Source organism: Rousettus aegyptiacus, unplaced genomic scaffold (genome assembly GCF_014176215.1).
Source record: "Rousettus aegyptiacus isolate mRouAeg1 unplaced genomic scaffold, mRouAeg1.p scaffold_m13_p_1, whole genome shotgun sequence".
In the NCBI taxonomy this organism is placed as follows: domain Eukaryota; kingdom Metazoa; phylum Chordata; class Mammalia; order Chiroptera; family Pteropodidae; genus Rousettus; species Rousettus aegyptiacus.
In genome coordinates, this window is record NW_023416284.1 from 135976984 (window position 1) to 135997116 (window position 20133).

General features: G+C 36.5%; 1 protein-coding gene across 3 annotated transcripts in view; it reads right to left on the reverse strand.

Annotated features, from left to right (window-relative positions):
• Positions 1 to 20133, reverse strand: part of GPR63 (G protein-coupled receptor 63) — a 47814-nt gene that overhangs the window by 11612 nt on the left and 16069 nt on the right. The gene's annotated exons all lie outside the window — the stretch shown is intronic.

The window sequence follows — 20133 nt, forward strand, 5'->3', positions numbered from 1 at the left end:
CCCATAGACAGACCTAGAGCCACCTGAGTAAAAGGAAGCCAGGTCTGCCTAAGGAAGGACCTTGCTACATAGACAAAAATTTAAACTGTAAATATTCCTCCTAGTCTTCTCCCCAAAAAACCTGCAACCAATTACTATGGTGACTACAGTGGGGAAGGAGAAATAATCAGAATTTCGTGAGACTTTTGAATATATCTCTGAATTGACACTCATTCCTGGTGAACTAAAATGGTCCTGTGCTCCACCATTCAAAGTAGAGGCTTATGTAGATCACACAAATAATGAAGTTTGAGCTCACTTCCAATTCCCACTTATCCTAGAACTCATGCTATCATTATTTTTCCAGTTCTGAAATGCAGAGTTCTAACAGACATTCTCAGTAACTGGCAGATTCTCTCATTAGTTCCCTGATATGCAAAGTAAGGGCTATAATGGCAAAAAAAAAAGGTCAAGTGTAAATTCCTAGAACTTCTCTATCTATGAAAATAGTCAACGAAAAGCAACACTTCATTCCTGTGGAGACTGCAGAAATTAGGGTCACCATCAAGGACCTGAAGGACATAGGTAATCATTCTTATTGCATCCATATTCAAGTTGCCTATTTGACCTTACACAAAACAGATGGATTTTGTAGAGTGCAGATGCTGTACCAGATGTAATTTCATTGCTGGAATAAGTCGCCATATTCATGGCATCTGATACACAGCTATTGATCTGATAAATTATTTTTCTTTATATGTGTTGCAAAGAACACGTAAGGAGCTTGTCTCCAGCTATCACCCTACCTCAGGCTCTATCAATTCTCTAGCCCATTGTCATAATCTAGCCCGCAGGGACCTTGACTGCCTCTCCATCCCATAGAATGTCATGCTTTCGATTCTACGCTGACTGCGCAGTAAGTAGTAATTACTCTATCCACTGTGGTAAGACACGCATGTGATAGAAGGCGAGGTAAGATTCCTATAAAAATTCAAAGGCCTGCCCTCTCTGTAAAATTCTTAGAGGTCTTATAGTGTGTCAAGATATCTCTTTCAATAGCTGGCTCCGTCTAACACTAAAATATACACAAAGCACTTAGTAGGCTCTTTTAGATTTTGAAGGCGTCGTATCCCTTTTTTGGGTATGGTATTCTGACCCATTTATCAAGTAGCTTAAAAAGCTGCCAGGTTCAATTGGGACATTTAATAAGAGAAGGCTCAGCAACAGGTCTAGACTGCCAAGGCAGTTGCTCTGCCACTTGGGCTGTACGACCCAACAAATTCACTGGTGTTTTAAGCCTCTATGGCAAGTAGGAATTTTGTAGGGCATTTGACAGGCCCACTACAGGTGAATCACAACACAGTCCTTTAGGATTCTGGAACAAAGCTATGCAACATGAGCACTCCACATGAACTTAGTGCTGTCTGACCTTCCAACATTAGTTTGGTATGCACAGAGCACTTCAACCCTATGCACAAGTGAAATTAGGCCTGGCAAGTCCCAAAGGCGTAGTTAGGTAACATGAGCAAGTGGCTCAGATTCCCGTAGCTCCTATTCTTTCTACGTTGATCCTCTCTTCAAAAGTTACCTGTGGCTTCCTTATGACCAGTTAACTAGTCGTATGTAGAAAATTTCAGGCCTGACTGAGATATGGTTCTATCCGATATGTTGGTGCCCCCCAAACACAAAGAGTTTTAATACTACAGCCTCACTCAGAACCCCTGAAGGACATAGCAAAGGGAAAGCCTCCTGGTGGGGAAAATTTTGAACAGTATACCTGACTTCATTTGAAAAAGATGTGCCAGAGTTACACATCTACATTCATTCGTGGTTAGTAGCTAACGGGTTTGGCTGGCTGATCATATAAATGCTCATTAAACAGCAACCTCTGAAAGGAACTAAATAATCAGGTAGACATGATAGCCTATTCTACAGAGGTCAATCGAGCTCTTTCCCCACTCTTGTTCTGTTCTAAAGTGCTCGTGAACAAAATGGCCACTATGGCAGGAATAAAGGTTGTACATGGGCTCAGCAATATGGGTTTCCACTCACCAAAACAAGTATGGTTACAGCCACTGAGTACTCAACCTGACAACACAGAGAACAAAACTCAACTTAAAATACTTAGAATTTTGTTCTTAAGTACTCAGAAGTATAAAGAAACAAACATATCAAGATACTTAGTCTATACTCAAGGAGGAAGTTTATATTCTTAAAGAGAATAAATTACTTTCTCCTAAGTTTTGTTAGAAAGTATAATGTCAAAGAACATCTTCAGGTTTTCTAATGTAAATTAGCTTTTTAAAATTTCACAGCAACTCCGAGATTATCATTATTATAACTCCCATTTTAGGAATAAAGACACCAAACAATTATATGCTCATAAGTTAAAAAACTTATAACAAATGAATAAATTTATAAAAACATATAACTTACCAAGACTGAATCATGAAGTAATATAAAACCTGAACAGATCAATAATGAGCAAGGAGACTGAATCGGTAATCAAAAACCTCCCAACAAACAAGCCTAGGACCAGATGGCTTCACAGGTTAATGATATCAAACATTCAAAGAATATCAATCCTTCTCAAACTCTTCCCAAAAAAAATGAAGAGAAAGAAACACTTACACACTCATTTTACAAAGCCAGCATTACCCTGATACTAAAGCCAGACAATGACACTACAAGAAAATTACAGGCCAATATTCTGGATGAACAAAGATGCAAAAATATTCAACAAAATACTAGCGAACAGAATTAAAAAAACACATTAAAAGAATCGAACACCACTGATCAAGTGGGATTTATCCCTGGGGTGTAAAGATGGTTCAACATATACAGATCGATAAATGTGATATGCCACATTAACAGAATGACGGATAAAAACCATAGGACCATTTCAATAGATGTACAAAAAGCATTTGAAAAATTCAACATCTTTCATGCAAAAATTCTCAACAAATGTGATATACAAGGAATGTATCTCAATATAATAAAAGCCATAGATGGCAAGCCCACAGCTAATGTAATACTCAAAGGCAAAAAGTGAAAAGCCTTTCCTCTAAGGTCAAGAACAAGACAAGGATGCCCACTCTTATCTTTTCTATTCAACACAGTACTGGAATTCCTGGCCACAGCAATTAAGCAAGAAAAAAATAGGCATCCAAATTGAAACAGAAGTAAAACTGTCTCTATTTGCAGATGACACAATGTGATAAATAAATTCAGTTAAGCTGCAGGATACAAAATTAACATATAAAAATCAGTTGTGTTTCTATACACTAATGACAAACTATCTGAAAGAGAAATTAAGAAAACAATCTCATTTATAATAGCATCAAATTTAACAAAGGAGTTGAAAGACCCATACACTGAAAACTATATGACTTTGATGAAAGAAACTGAAAAAGACACAAATCAACGTGTTCATGGACTGGAAGAATTCTTATTGTTAAAATACCCATACTACCCAAAGTGATACACAGATTTAGTGCAATCCCTATTAAAATGCAGATATGAAATCATACCATAGGGTAGCTGTTAGAATTAAACAAGATAGGTGGAAATAGATTATAAAATACAAAGTGCCATCAAAATACAACGTATTAGAACCATGATCTTTCTACAGCACTTCTACTACTTTATGCAATCAATATTTTTATTGTACACCATTGGTGGATGTATAAAATGGTTTGACTTTAAGAGGGTAACCAGGAATTCCTTATTTTTTCAATATTAACAATAAACAATTTAAGTATTGTCTGTAATTCTGTATTCTAGAAATAACCACAGAAACATGCAAACAAGGATATTTATCATAGCATTATTTAATAGTGAAAGACTAAATACTCATCAATAAGATGATAGTTACATGAATTATAGTACACATATACTAGAAAATACCATGCAGCTATCATAGACAATAAGTTAACCTATAATAGTGACACCAAAGAATATTCATCATACAGAATGAAGAAAAATCAACTTGTAGAATAACATACAACACAGTCCCATTCCCATTTCTGTGATGTGTGTGTGCATTTATATATGCGTATGTACATATATATGTACAGACAGACAAATAGACAAAAGAATATACACCAAACTGACAAAAAGGATTTTCTCTCTGATGTGAAAATAGGGGTGAGAAATATATTTTTCATTACTTACTTCTGGTTTTGTAGACTATTTTTCACATTAAACCAATACTGATCTTTACCTATTCTGTTGCATTTTCTTCACCCGTTTCCTTGAGGATGCAGGCAGCAGCCCATCTTCTTTGTAACCAACAGATCAGGGTTAACACAAAGCTGTGTACTCTAGTGATGCTTAAAATGCAAAAACCATTTATAGCACCATTTAATCATGGAGAAAAGAAGCAAACCATTCGGTTTGTACACCCTCTTAACAACTGGACCCAAGAAAGACCGCAGACTCAAGCTTCTCAAGGCTTCTAGTGAAGACTTTCTACCACCCCCATACACACTCTGAAGGTTGGCTGTGAGTCCACTGAGGCCTGGCTGCTAGAAAGGGTTGAGCAGCACCACTTTGAAATAACTGCAGCTCTAGCATTCTTCTGTCCATTTAAGGAGTAAACATGTAATTGGCTGCTGGTAAAAACCCACAGAGGACTGATGGGGTAGCTCAAGTGTTCTAGCAAATTCGTAACTGACAGCAGAAAAAAAACAGATGAGAATTTGAAATATTGGCCTTACTTAGGCTGCCTTAGTCTAAACAAAGTGAAAAACCTAAAAGAAAGGAAAATGCCTAAGAGAAAGGAGACCGCTTTCCTTGGGTTACTGAGCATCTATTTCTCTCCTATTCTAGACTAGAGACTGTGCTGGAGGAGAAAAGGTGTTAACGCCACTGTCCTCTGATATTTGCCACACTCTGAGTCGAGAAGAATTTCACTTGGTCCTAAAGCCTTCTTCCTTCTTTCCTCTCATTCAGGGAAGAAACAGAATTGAAAACTAAAAGAAGAAAGAGCCAATGTATCACACATAAATCCATATTCTTTACCTATAATAGGCCCTTACTACATGTCTAAAGATTTTCATTAGAAAAAGGGGCATGGCAGACAAAGAGCACACCAGGATGGAGGCAAATATACTCTGACTATACTCCTGAATTATTTTATGAAGTAAGTGGAACCAGAAATAAAGAACGATGAAGTTCACCTCAGAAGTAGCCAAAATTTCAACCTTCTTTCATTAAAAAGAAAACAAAAAGAAATCATTTTCCCTGGACGACCTGCTTTAAAATTTAAAAATAGGCTACAAATAAATTTATACCACTGTAGCAACATCTACCTTTTTGGCTGAATTGTTTTGGTTTGGTTTGGTTTGGTTTATCTGTAGATAGAGTAAAAGAATGCTTTGAACAAACTAACCAAAAGAGAAATGTAACAATCAAGTGGAGTGGATGGGATGGGGGTGGGGGCTTACTTAAAGTTATTTTTATAAAGAGAAATATCATAGCACTGAAATTTCACTTATTTTCAAGGCATAGCTAATTTAAAACCTGTATGCAATAAAACTAAAGGGAAAAATGCCGTGTGCACATTTTAACTATCAACTATCAGCAGTGTTCTATTTATACCCCTGTACCATTTCCAATATATTTCTAATTCCAATCAGAATATCCACAAAAAATTGTTTTTGCTCATGCATGTTCGAAGGAACATTTAGTTCTTCCATGAACATTTAAAAAATTATATTATTAAGCATGAGGATTTATTTGCATTCATGTTTCTTTTCCCCACAAATACTAAGGAGAAATTAAACTAAATGTTAGCAAGGGCTCTGTTTCAGAGAATATTCGAAGTGACTTCTGATGACAATTAAAACAAAAACTCAAGTAGCAAAAAAGGACAGCATTTACTAGGAAAGCACATTAAAAACTAGGAAAATGCATTTTTTCAGTGGCTAAAGATTAACCTTCTGAAATCTTTCTAGAAACACAAAAATAAAATAAAAAAAAAAAAAGAGCCCCATGGTGTCAGATTCTGTTTGTACTCCTTTTGTCTCCTATTTCTATTATTCTTGGGATCACATCCATTAGGTCATTGTTCTACTGAGAATCTTTCCTGCTTTGAAACTATTATTGGGGGAAATGTAGTCCAATTTAATTTCATCAGCCTTTCTTGACTAGTTCACAGATACATTACTTATCTACCATAGATGTTTCTCACAATGGTATTTGACTGTAAATTCAACATTTGGAACAAAATACCAAGTCTTAGATAATGAACCTGGAATCTTAAAACAAATTATAAGCCTGTCTATGCTATGCTAAAACTTGAGTATCTCTTTGTATTGCTTATAAACTATTTGCATAGGGCAAGGGTGAAAAGTTTTGTGTTTTACACCTAAGGCAGAACGTGGGCACTCAGACTGAAATCTGCATGAGAATTAAAAGCCATGTAATTTGATCTGATTTTTAGAAACACACATAAAAAAAGAAAGCAAAAAGGCTTAAAAGCTTTGTCTTTTCTACTCATGCCATAAGAAATCTCCCACCACCATTCCTTGAATTCTCTGCACGCAGATACCTGACAAATATGTTTTCATAGCCCAAACCTCACTTCTGAGTCCCAGCCTCATGTACCCATGTACCCAACTGTTCATTTAACATCCTCACTTGGACGTCTCAAAGCACCTCAAACTCTGTCCAAATTAAACTTAGGGGGATGACCCTCGCCCCTTTGAGCTACCCCACACCAGTGTCCCCATATTCAGTGACTGGATGATCATCACCCGCCTGATTATACAGGCCAGAAACCTAGAAGACACTTTCCCATCTTCCTCTCTCAGCTATAATTCATTCTGCCCCTAAGAACTGTAAATTTTAACTCCTAAATATTGCTTCTATCAGGCCACTTCTCTCCAACCCTTCACATCACATCAAATTACCAACAACTCTTAAGAGGCAGGAATTTTTGCCTAGGTTATTCGCAACAGGATTCCCAACCTATGACTGTGCCCACCAGAGTTGATGTTCAGTAAACATTTGTTAAATGAATAAACAGTCTCCTGCTAACTATTCACACATCCCATTCCCCATTCACTTTGTGAATTCTTACCCTTCCCTTACTATGAGAATCTTCTCTGGTCCCCTGACCAAGCCAATATCCTCCCTCGTTACAGTGTCTCACTTCAACATGTACTTCTCTGGGATAATACTTGGTCAGCAGTCATTTTACTGATGTTATCTAAATCAACCCTTGATTCATGCCTGTGCCTGTGTCTGTGCCCACCCCACTCTGCTCCTGCCCTCTACGAGCAAACTCCAGGAAGGCAGAGATGTGATATTCTTTTTGCTACGCACTGTATCCTAAAATCCAGGTAAGGGCCTGGCATATAGTATACACTCAATAAAAAGCTAGAGTCATTAACTTAAAAAATTCTGTCATCACATTCATAACCATGCCTCCTTCTTTTATTCTCTATTTATGAAACCCTTAAAAAAGAATTTATTCTACAGCATTTCCTTTTAGTTCTTTATTGAGCCACTTAGGATATCTTCTCTTATTTGGGAAGCAAGCTATAGAGATTAGTATGGTAAGATACTGGGAATAGATGAAATCAAATACCTAGGGGTATCTGACCCTCTGGGCAGTTTTCTGTTTTCTAAGTAATGAAACAGAGTTGCTATACTCTGAATGTTTGTGTCTCCTCAAAATTTATACACTGAAAATCTAATGGCCTAATGTGATAGTATTAGGAGGTGAGAACTTAGGAAATAATTAGGTCGTGAGAGCAGAAGACTCATGAATGGGATTAGTGCCCTTAAAAAAGAGGCAGGAGGAAGCTCTCTTGCCCCTTCTGCCATGAGAGAAAACATGAGAAGCCAACAACCTGTCGCTTGGAAGAGGCCTCCCCACTGACCATGCTGGCACCTTGACCAGATGTACAGCCTCCAGGACCGTGAGAAGTATATTTCTGTTACTGATAAGCCAGCAAACCTGTCTGTGGTTATTTTGTTACAGCAGCTCAAACAGACTAAGATAAAAATAGACAGAGGACCGCAATTCTATTAAACCCATAGTCTAGAAATTAAGCGAACAAAGGCATTAGGTTCAGAGAAAGTAGGGGAATAGGAATCTAATATTAAAACCTGAGCAGTAATAAAATTAAAACAGTAAAATAAAAATCAGAGCATTATAAAAGTCTTACAGACTATAAATCGGAAACTAGGAAACGAGAACAGGGTTGAGAGAAGTTGCACGCCTCTCTCCACTCACGCAGCCCCACCTGCCACCTGGGCCTCCCCAAACTCCCTGCACCTCCGCTGCTTGCCCAGATCTGACCCCATACAACCCGCCGAAGTTCTGGCTCCTCCAACTACTTCTCAATTCTTATTACATGCCAGCCTCACTGAGGGGCATGAGATTTACTTTCTACTGGCTACCCACAGTGGCCCCTTAACCCCATCCAAGAGTAAAGATTGAACCACACTTAATGGGGAGAATTTTAGCCTGGGAGACAGAGGAGACAGAAAGAAAGATTCCCCTTTACATTCCTGACCAAGCACCAGGCCTATGAAGACATTAAATCCTGTCTAGAAGACAACTCACTTGCAGAAGCTGTGGCCAGACCAGTAACATCACCCTGCATTGGCTATTTCCTCTTCCCTGCCTCACTTTCCCTTTCCCTTCCCTCCTGCTGCCCTGGAATTACACTTCTCAACAGCCTTCTATTACATTAGCTTTACCTCAGGCTATGGTTTCCAGGAAATCCCCCCCACTCCAAGAAATATAAAAGCACCGAAAAAGAGATGCTGACCTTAGGTAATATTACTGCTCCTGCTGCTTTTCTTCTGTACCCTAACTGCAGGATCTTAAGGATCTTTCAACCAGAATGACCATCCTTTGACTCCAAACCAAAACCTGTGAGTCAAAGACCATTTCTTCTCCTTTCTCTAGGACACACCAAACCAGTCACTCCAGCCTGCCAATTTTATCTGCTACGTAGTTCTTTAACTGTTTTCCCTCCTTCTTCTTCCTATGACCATGTCTCTAGTTCAGGTGGAAGGCTCCTAAATGGTCTTCCTCACTCTTACTCTCTCCTTTTAAATCCACCCCACAACTGTAGCCAGATGAATATGTCCTTAAATCACAATCCTAATCATTTAAACATTTGATGGATTCCCATCAACTACAGCAATGGTGATCAATCTTTATTTCTCCTCAAACCTGAGGGATCTGACTTACTCAAAACTGGTTAAGAATTCAGGGGCCGAGGGGATATAGAAGAATGGTCACCAGAAATAGGTGTATCAGAATTTCTAAACTAAAGGATGCATGTGTATTTGTGAAAAGTTCTCCTCCCCTCTGATCTCCTCAATTATAATACACCTATTTGTTGTTTTTTTTCTGACTAGTGCCCATTCTCTCACCTAATGAGGACATGGTCTCTGGGCCATGGAGGTAATTATATAATTGCCAAGCACTCCATCTCCATTCAGTGACCGTTCTGGAGATGGGCCCATGACATGACACCACGACATGACACCTTTACCTTAAGGGCCTTCCACATTTCTATATAAGGTAACTCTTACACTCCTTTTAAGACATCGTTTTCTCCAGAAATCCTTCCCAAGGCTGAAAACTGTACTAAGCACTTTCTCTCTGTTCAGAGTATACATGGAGCAAACCTCCAGGTTAGCACTGATACAGATACATCATCTCCCCAGGAGCAAGGCACCTGCTAAGAAGTTTTTATTAGGTCTTTACCTAAGGCCAGGTGGTGAGGGAAGCCTGATTTTAAAAGTAACTGGGATTCCTTTGGATTTAAATACATTATTAAATAAAACTATCCACCAAGTAAAATAAATACCCAACTCTGTGAATTCCTTTAATAAAGTAACAGAACTGTCTCACACTTTCAGATTTAGAGATTAAAAAAAAAAAAACAACAACAACAACAAACTTAGAAGAAAGAAAAACTGCCAAAAAGAAAGAACATTTCATTTTTTCTTATCATCTACTTCTACTTCCCATTTCCCCACATATATTCCAAATGCTGATACTCTTTAAGGATCTTTCAACCAGAATGACCAATACTTAGGGGATGAGTTAACTCAATAAGGCATGGTTCAGCCACTTTAAGTGTTACCTATGAAGACTGTAAAAACATGGAGACATGGTTACAATGTAAAGTTTTAAAAAATGGGATAGAATATTGTATATAATTATAACTGTTTTACACACACATGCACACACCCAGGCTCAGGGGAATAATCACCCCAATGCTGAAAGTAATATGGTAATGGTTATATAAATATGAGCTTTTTCTTCTCTTTCTACATTTTAATGTGCTTTTATTATTTTTATGAAAAATAAAAACTTAAATCCTAAAAAAGTACTGTCAATGTATCTGAAAGAAAGCATGAAGCCATGCCTCCTTAAAATTCTAATATAGTAAAACCTCAGTCTGCAAGAATTATTTGTTATATCTGAGTGACCCAGGTAACAGTGAGGTGAAAGAAATGCACCACCTTTTGACAGACATAGTTCAACAAGTACTATCCACTTTCCTAGGCTCTTTAGTTACGCTGCAATGTCATTAAAGATGTAGATCAGGTGTGCAGGACACAGCGATGAAGGACTCGGTTTCATAACCAGTCTGCTACTGTACGTCTTGACAGCTCCCCAAAGACTGCAGAGAGAGATTCCAAATGGTGTGTTTTGCTTAGTGGAACATCTGGTTGTCCCTGGGGGTTACTGAACTGTATGTGAAGCTCACATTGGGGAACCTATTTCCAGGAGGTTCCCAATGCCTGTGATTTGGGCTAAGGCGGAGGAGTGCAGTAGCTGTCCTGCCCCAGCCTCTACCACCCCAGCAGGGCTTTCCAACATCAGCTTTGATTCTCCTCTTGCCTGAAGCGTCTTCGGCCTCCACCCTCACCAGTGGTTCTACTTCGAGGAATGCAGGCTACTGATGCTCCCAGTTCTTCTCCATGACACTGGCTATCTGATCTTCTCTACTCCTTCTTCTCCTGTGTCTTCTTCTATCTCCTATCTTTTCACTCATATTCTCTGATATGAAACCAGTTTCTATTTTGTTCCTTGTCTTTAGAATGCCAAGTGCAAAAGTCACAAATCTGCATTATCTAGAAAACTTGCTACTCACAGAGCAGTCCATGGACCAGCAATATCTACATCACCTGGCAGCTTGTTAGAAATGCAGACTATCAGGCTGCAAATCTACTTAATCAGAACCTACATTTTTAAAAGATCTGGAAGTGATTCCCAGGTTCATTAAAGAGAAGCACTTGATTTAGGGGTCTCTGGCTAGGTTTTCAGTTGCCAAACTTCTGAAGCTCTTCTTACCCATTTAATACTGCTCTAACCTGAGAAAGAGTAGAGAGACTATCCTGCCCTTCACTTTACCAGTAAATCAGGAAGCACACTCATGACTCCTAGTCAAGCAGTGGGGATGCAACTGTGAGGATGTGCAGACTCTGTATCTGTGCTCCAGGAACAGGGCTTTCTCCCAGGGCCGCTGAGGTTTCGAGTGACGTTAAATCAGACAAACTCTGCCGTGGCCTGGACTCGTGGAAACAAATAATAGTTACCAATTCTTAGAATGCTAGCTGCTTTAACATGTTTTATGAAATCCATAAAATCTAAATTCCATACTATGTTCTATCCTATATTTCTGAATCGTTTAAGTATATAAATTAAATATTCAGAAACTGGCAAAATTTAGGGGAAACACAGAAAAGATTGCTTTCTCATTGATTTGTTGTTGGCCTCACTGGTTCCTAAGCAAGGTAAATAATGAAGAAATTTAAATAGCCTCTAATTCATGTTTTTATATGAAATGATACTTACAAATAAATAAAAATTTATGGGTGAAAATAGTAAATGAATTTTTAAATCGATTATAGAATCTATTGCTCCAATTTAAGTATATCCTCTCCAATGTTTAGAATAACATCTGTATTTATATGAGAATGTCAACCTGACACCAAATTAAGTAACGTGTATTTTTAATTTTTTATTTTAGCCATTCTAGCAAATGTGTAGTAATATCTCATTGTAGTTTTAGCTGGCATTCCCCCAGCGGCTAATGACATTGACTTCTTTTCATGGGCTTATTTACCATCTGTATATCATCTACTGTGAAATGTCTCTTCATGTCTTTTGCCTACTTTCTAACTGAATTATTTTGTTTTTTACTATTTTGAGAGTTCTTTATATATCTCCAGACTACCTTGTCGGATATGTAGTTTGAAACTATTTTCTCCAAGTTTATAGCTTATCTTGTCATCCTCTTAACAGCCTTATGCAAAGCAGAACTTTTTAATTTTGATGTGATCCAATTTATCAGTTTTTCCTTTTACGGATGGTGATTTTAGTGTCCAGTCTAAGAAATATTTTTCTAGCCCTAGATTCTGAAGATTTTTTTAATTTTTTTTTTCTTTTAGGTTTATTGTTTTACACTTTACATTGAGTCCGTGGTCCATTTGAGTAAATTTTTATGTTCTGTATGAGGTTTAGTTTGAGGTTCACTTTTTGGACTATGTATGACCAACTGCTCTAGCACCATTTGCTGAAAAGCCTATCTTTCCTCCATTGAATTGCATTTGCACTTTTGTCAAAAATCAGTTGAGTGTAGTTTGCAGATACATTTCTAGGTTGCATTCTGTACCACTGTTCTACATGTTCACTCTTCCACAAACATCACACTATCTTGGAAATGTGGCTATATAGTACTGGGTAAAATGATTCCTCTCATTTCTTTTTCAAGATTGTTTTAACTAATTTAAGGGCTATGCTTTTCCATCTAGATTTTAGAATAAGCTCGGTTATGTCTACAAAATCGCAAGAGTAGGAAGTTTTTTGACCGAAAAAAAAAAAAAACCAAGGTTCCTGTTGTATAGCCACCCCTTTCTCCATCCTTTGGCTAGGAAGAGCAAGCTTTTTTTTTTTTTCTTGTGCCCAGGTTGCAGCACTGTGATATTACTGGAGGCAATAAGGACACCCAGGAAACTCATTGCTCTGTTTCCCCTCAAGTCCCAACAAGGGAGCTGCCTTCTTTCCATTTTTTCTGAGATGTCTTACGCTTGTTTATTATGTTAGGTCCACAAGGTAGGAAGAATGGGGCTACTCTCTCTTGATGGAAGCAGAAGTTCCATGTGTATTTTTGATGTTATTTGTGAAATAAGAAGAAAGTAGAAAAATAATCATAGAAATATGTAGAAATGAACTTCCAGATACCTTCTAATATTTATAAAATATTTATAAAATATTTAATGACCACAGAGGGACAATTATAAGCAAAAAGAACCAAAACAAAACAAAACAGAGACTGTGTCATTCAATCCTGTTTCCCTATGCCCTCGCCCAGGGACGGGCACACAGCACAGTGAGTTCTCGGTGAATGCTTATTTACTAATTTATTTACTAATTCTCCTCATTTAAGACATTTTTGAAATGCCCTAGGCTCTCATTGAAAATGAACTCCATATTCCTAGAACACAAGAGAGAACCAGAAAAATGACACAAGCGTTTTACTCAAAGAAGAAAAGAGCTTTGATTCAATTATTTCCTATTTGTCAAACAGCACAGTTTTATTACATAAGTTTAAAAGACTGCTAAACTTTCCATTGGGTCAAAAACGACTAATTGAAAATAAAAGACCAGAAATATGCCTGTACATATAGTGTCACCTGATTTACAATGAAGATGTCACTGCAATTCAATGGTGAAAGAAACAGTGTTTCAATAAATGGTGCTGAATCAATTTGATATCTGTAAGAAAAGAAATGAGCCTTGCCTCCTAATGCACACCACATGCAAAAATCAATTTCAGATGGAAACTTAGACCTAAATATGAAAGGTCTAGAAGATAGCATTGGAGAATAATATCAGAATAATAAGCAAAAATGCAGTATCTAGACACAAAAGTAATACCCTCAAGGAAAAGATGGATAAATGTTATTTCATTAAAATTAACAACCTCTGATCATCAAAAAACATCGCTGAGGGTAAAGAGGCAAGCTACAGACAGGGAGAAGATAATTACAAAAGACTCATCCAGAATTCATAGAGAACTCCTATAAATCAGTAATAAGACAGGCACATCAGAGTATTTTTAAACAAGCAAAATATTTCATTTTTCACAAAACAGGATATTCAAATATGCAATTAGCATATGAAAAAGTAATATTATTAGTCATGGAAGAAATACAGTTAAAACTACAATAAAATGATACTTACATACCCATTAGTACAGCTAAAATTAAGAAGAACATGACAATTCAAGTGCTGCCGAGGATTTGGAGCATCTGGAGCTCTAACAAAGTATAGGCGGGAGTGTAGCCTGGTACAGCCACTTCTAGTTGGTTGTACTACTAAAGCTAAACATGCACATAACTTTGAGTATTTACATACCAAAACATATATACAAGGATGTTCCAAAGACCAAAAAATCCCCAAATGTCTACTAACAATAGAAGGTTAAATAAGTTTGGTATATTCATACGACAAAATACACACACTACTACTAATAACAATAGTAACTACTACTACATATGACAACAAAAAAATATTGTGTTTGACCATAGAAGTAACCAGTTGTACTGAATAGCTCCACTTTATATGAAATTCCAAAGCAAGAAAAACTAACCTATGATAATAAAGGTCAGAATAGTAGATACCTTTGTTGTGGGAGGAGGTTAAGAATGAGAAGAGGCTCAGGGGGAGTTTCTGGGAACTGGTAATCTTCTCTATCTTTATCTATTTGTGGTTACCTGAGTACAACTTAAAAATTTATTAAGGTAGACATGTTTGTGTATGAGCATGTTGCATATCAATAAGAAAACTTATAAAAGGAGTATTTACATAAGCCAAAAAAAAGGGGCAAAAGACATGGACAGTTCACAAGAAGGAACACAAATAGCCTTCAAACATATGAAGAGATGCTCAACTCTATTCTCCATATAAAAGAAAGGCAAATAATAAACTCTCAGGGATACTACTACTGCTCACCTGTAAGATTACCAAAAATTTTTAAATAGCTGATATTGGTAAATCTATTAGCCAACTCCAGATGTTACTGGTAGAAGTACTAAATGATACAACCTGTTTGAATGGGGAATTTGGCAATATCTAACAAAACCTTCTATGCATATACCCTTTGACCCAGTAATCACAGTTCTAAGAATTTACCCTAAAGAAATACCTCCACAAATGCAAAACAACATATGCACAAGATTACTCATTGCAATACTGATTGTAACAGCAAAATACTGAAAACAAACTAAGTGCTCATCTAGGAGACTGGGTGAATGAATTTTATATATCCACCAATGGATTATAATGGAACTGTCAGAAAGATTAATGATTTCAGTAAACTGATAGTGATTTTCAGATATATTGTAAAGTGACAAAACCAAAGCTCAAAACAGTATATATAATAAACTCTCTTTGCAAAAAGAATAGATAAAAAATGGGGAGAATATTGAGATGGAAAAGATAGAGATGTTAGTAAGGTTTCTCTCTGAGTATATTTTATACAGTTTTGACTTTTGAACCATTTAAATATTTTTCATACTAAAAAATTAATATTAAAAAAGTAAACCCTCAGTTTAATACATACAAAAATAAATGAAGGTAAACCTATATCAAATTGATAACTACACTGAAGAAATAATTTATCTTCTGAACTAGTACTCTAATTGTATGTCCTTAGAATGCCCTATATTTATTCTAAAGGCAAAAAAGAACTTGCAAAGACAGTCTGAAATTTTCTTAGCATATTTGTTGTTAGTAGTGATACTGATATTTGGTAAAATATTTTGTATGTGTCATGGGGTAAAGCATATATACATTTATATTTCCTCCTTACCCAGCTCTATCCACTGAAAGGGTGTAGTAGCCACAATACTCCAGGTACAATGAGCACCCAGGTCTTGGTTTCTACACACCATTAATAGAAACCAATGCTCCTCAGAAAAATGGCTGACTCCAGGGCTGGAAAAGCCTGAGATGAGGCTGAAATACCTTATTGTACCAGAAAAGCAAAGAAGTTCTCAAAGACAAATGGGAACTTGACAATCTCCCTTTTCTCTCTAGAAGCTTGTAGGAACTTTTGTTTACATTGAATGCTCTTAAATTTTACAACAATTAGTCGAATTTAAAGTTGCTGTCATCCATTTTGCTGGGCTCGCAGAATTTATCAGTCTGAAGATCTGGATTATTTCCCAGAGTGCAAGAGAAGCTTCTATTATTTATTTGATATTTTCAACCTTTCATTTGCTCTGTTGTATCTTCTGGAATTCCAAGTATGTAGAGATCAGGCAAACTTGACTGAGCCTGTTTCTTTGCCCTTCTTTCAAGTCTTCTGCCTCCTTTTTTGCACTGTTTTCCATTGAAGTTTTTTAATTTCAGTAAACAAATGTCTAATTTTCAAGTGTTCTTTCTTATTCTTTGATTGTTCCTATTTCACCACATCCTGTTATTTCCAGGTGTCATCTTACTGAAACTTTTCTAAAGTTTCTTTTATATGCTTTTTCATTTCTTAACCTGTTTTTTCCAGAAATATTTGTTCTGTTTACCACTCTTTTGTGATACTGATTGTCTTATAATACATCTTGTAGATATTTCTGAATAAAAACCAGAGTGGGTTTTTCCTCTATGGCTGCTATTGGTTTCCTCTGCTTTGTTATTCTGATAGTCTCTCCTATAATAAGGCAGCTGGCAGGGAGTTGTGTGTGTGATGTTGGACTTGTGAGAAGACAGGCTTTATTTTAGGGTGAGCAGGGGTAAAGCTTCAAATACCAAGAAGACAAGGGCTTTACTTGGGGCATATACACTCCCCTCGTCAGTTCCAATTCTCCCCCAGGCAGTTCCTTTGATTTCTTGAGAAAAGAAGGCTTTAGTCTTCAACTCAGGGGTAAAATGCTAGGCTGCTCTATTCTACAGGGTAGGACTTGCAGGTAGAGAAAAAACAGTACAAGTGTGGGCCGCAACTTAACTATTCATTCTACCTCCCCCATTCATTGTACTTAGCATTGTGAATCTTTCTCTTAACTTAGAATACCTATTATGGCCAATGGAAGTCTGCAGAAAACAAGATGTGGTGAACTTTTCAAAAATCCTCAGTCGTAAAAGGATTCTCATTGTTCACACTAAGAAATTTTTAAACTTGTCTGTTTTTATCCTTTCTCTTTTTAACTCATTTCCCATTTACCCGGAGAATACTCACCTGCAGCATTTTCAACTGCAGCTTTTACCTCAAGCTAACTCAGATTACAGTCCTAACCGTAGCCCAAAGTTTGCCATGGAATATCTCACTTTTATTATTATTTTCGTATCCCTCTAGTATATCGATAGTCTTTGGAAACAAATAACATCCTTCTATTTATAGTATTTTGTTTTTAGTAGTAGTATCTCCATTTACAAAATATAGTAATTCTAGATCCCTAAAAATGTCAAATCCTAGAAAATGTAGCATTCCTACGCGTGATGTTAAATGAATGCTAGCACCGAGCTGTACTCTTTTTCTAAACAGGAAAAGGGTTAAACATTCCTGTAATACTTGAAAAGGAGAGAAAGTCACTGCCATGAAAAGCGTTTCAGTCTTCATTTTATAGATATGTACACATTCTTGAGTCTCCCTTACAAGTCTGTTTTACGCTGAAGATACCTTCTCTTGTTTGATTTTTCTCTAAGCAATAGCTATGGTTTTTTAACCTAAGGGTAAGAAGCCATTAAGAATGGCAATACATCAACACCTGCATGAGTCTACCAGACATTCAATTCATTTTAAAACAAAGCCTTATGTAAAGATTGGCATTACCTGAAATTTAGGAAAAAAAAATTATAAAAATTCAACCAAAAAAAAAGACAACTCAGGTATTACTTATGCTAATTCAACACAAATAAAAAAAAAAAAAAAACATTTTATGCACAATGACACTGAATGGTACTCAGAAAATAATCCATAGACTTGTCCAACCTCCAACTTTATATCTGAAACATACCATACATGTATGTAATATACATATATGTGTAATTATATATAATTTTTTAATCAACCAAAAGAGAAAATATATGATATTGCTGAGTGCTGCATGAAAGTATTTTCTGCCCAAGTCACGTTCCTTTTCCTCTTGGTCTCTTTCCTGACACAGCAGAAACTATTCTTCTGAGAACACTTCTCTATAGGTTCTCATAAGAGTAGCTGAAAGTATATCTCCACCCCTCTGCTATTCCTACTGATCGACGATTGTCATCTGAATTTGACAATCTGAAGTTGCCAATTTTTATCTCACTAAATTTGTTTCTCTTACCTATGGGCCATCATTTATCATGTGGCAATGCAGCCTCCAGTCCCATCTTTAATCCTATTAACTGTATTAGTAACTATAAGCAACTAATGTTGGCTTTGAGTATTTACTTTCATATATCAAAACTAACCTAGTGCTTACATATTAGCCACACACTATTCTGGTACTTACAAATATTAATATTTGTAACAACTTTAAAAGGTGGGCATCATAACTATCCTCATTTATAGATTAGGAAACTGAGCTGTAAAGAAACTAGGTACCTTGCCCAAGGTCACACAGCTAATAAATAGCAGAGCTAGGATTAGTACCTAGGTAACCTGGCTCTAGTCTGTGAATCATCAACACATTAGGGAAAAATATGTCTTATTCCAGAATAAGGGGAAAAATTAAGATGTGCAATTATCACTACCATTTTTTAAATACCCACCATGTATCAGACCTTCACATATATTATTACTAATCCTAACAAACCACCACAGAGATAGAAGTTATTTTCCCCATTTGGTAGACAAGTAAACAGCAGCTTAGAGCATGACATGCCTCCAATTACACAGCTGATGGGGAAGTTGGAATTGGAACCTCGTTCCAAAGTCCCTGCTCCTTTCAAAATGCTTTGCTGCCTCCCTCATTGCCTGAAGAAAAAGAAAGGAACTTTACTCCATTTAATATTACAATCCATGATGTGAAAAATGATGTCCCTAGGTCCAGCCCATACTCCTGATCTAACACCCTAAGAATTTTATTTTTAGACCAAGCCTTCCCCAAAGGATTCAATTTTTCTTCAGAACACCATTCCCTGAGGGCCAGAGGCAGCATGAGAGCAGACATGTTTTATCCAGAGCTGATAAAATGACCCAAAAAAAGATAGGGCAATGACTAAAACAAGGACATTTCTGAGAGCAATATTTCCATAATTAAAAGAGACAAAGTATGCTTAAAATGATAAGGAAATTTCCACTGTTTTCACAAAGTTCACAAAAAATTAAAACTGTCTGATTTCTTGAAATCCAAACACTTGGTTAGAGTTGGGTGAACTATGTGAACAGAGAATGCTTTAGATTTTAAATTTTTTATGCACATGCTTTAGAATTCTGAAGTCAGTCTAAAACTGTCTTAGCCTTAAACTCTTTCAAAATGCACCTGATAAGGTTGCTTGTCAGCATTTATACGATGCTTCAGGCAATGACAATTTACCTTCATATGAGGAACGTAAGACATAGAATTCCCCTCTTACATTTTTGGAGATTTATAAAAGACATACTTATCCTCAATAAATGTGGTATATCACAAAGAATTTGACCCTACATTAGTGATTTGGATAGATGTGAGAGAGTATAAGTCAAAAATGGGATGCTTTGTGACCTTAGACTTGAGGCCATGCTCCTAAATGAAATGATATAAATCAATAACTAAAGAAATTTTTCACAGTGAATAATCACTGAACATAGCTTGACACAGGAAACAATCTTCAAGAGCTTACTGCTCATATCTCTGCATTATTTTTTAATGCAATCTGCTTCATGTTACAGAGACTATATACCAGGCACTAGCTACCAAGAAAGAGTACGCAAGAAACACAAGCCTTGCCTTCAAAAACTTGAAACATTATAAAGATCAATAGAAAAGCCAATAATTTTTAAATTAATTAAGGTAATAATCCTTCATCTTAAGATGCATGAATTCTTATTTATTAATAAGGCAATGCTATACAGTACTTTAAAATAACTGAAAGATAATGGAGATTGATGGGTAAATCATAAAGAAAAGATGCCAAACACCAACTATCATTTGAAACATTTTATTCTAGTCTCTCACTAGAATAAAAATGAAGATTAAAAGAAAATTACA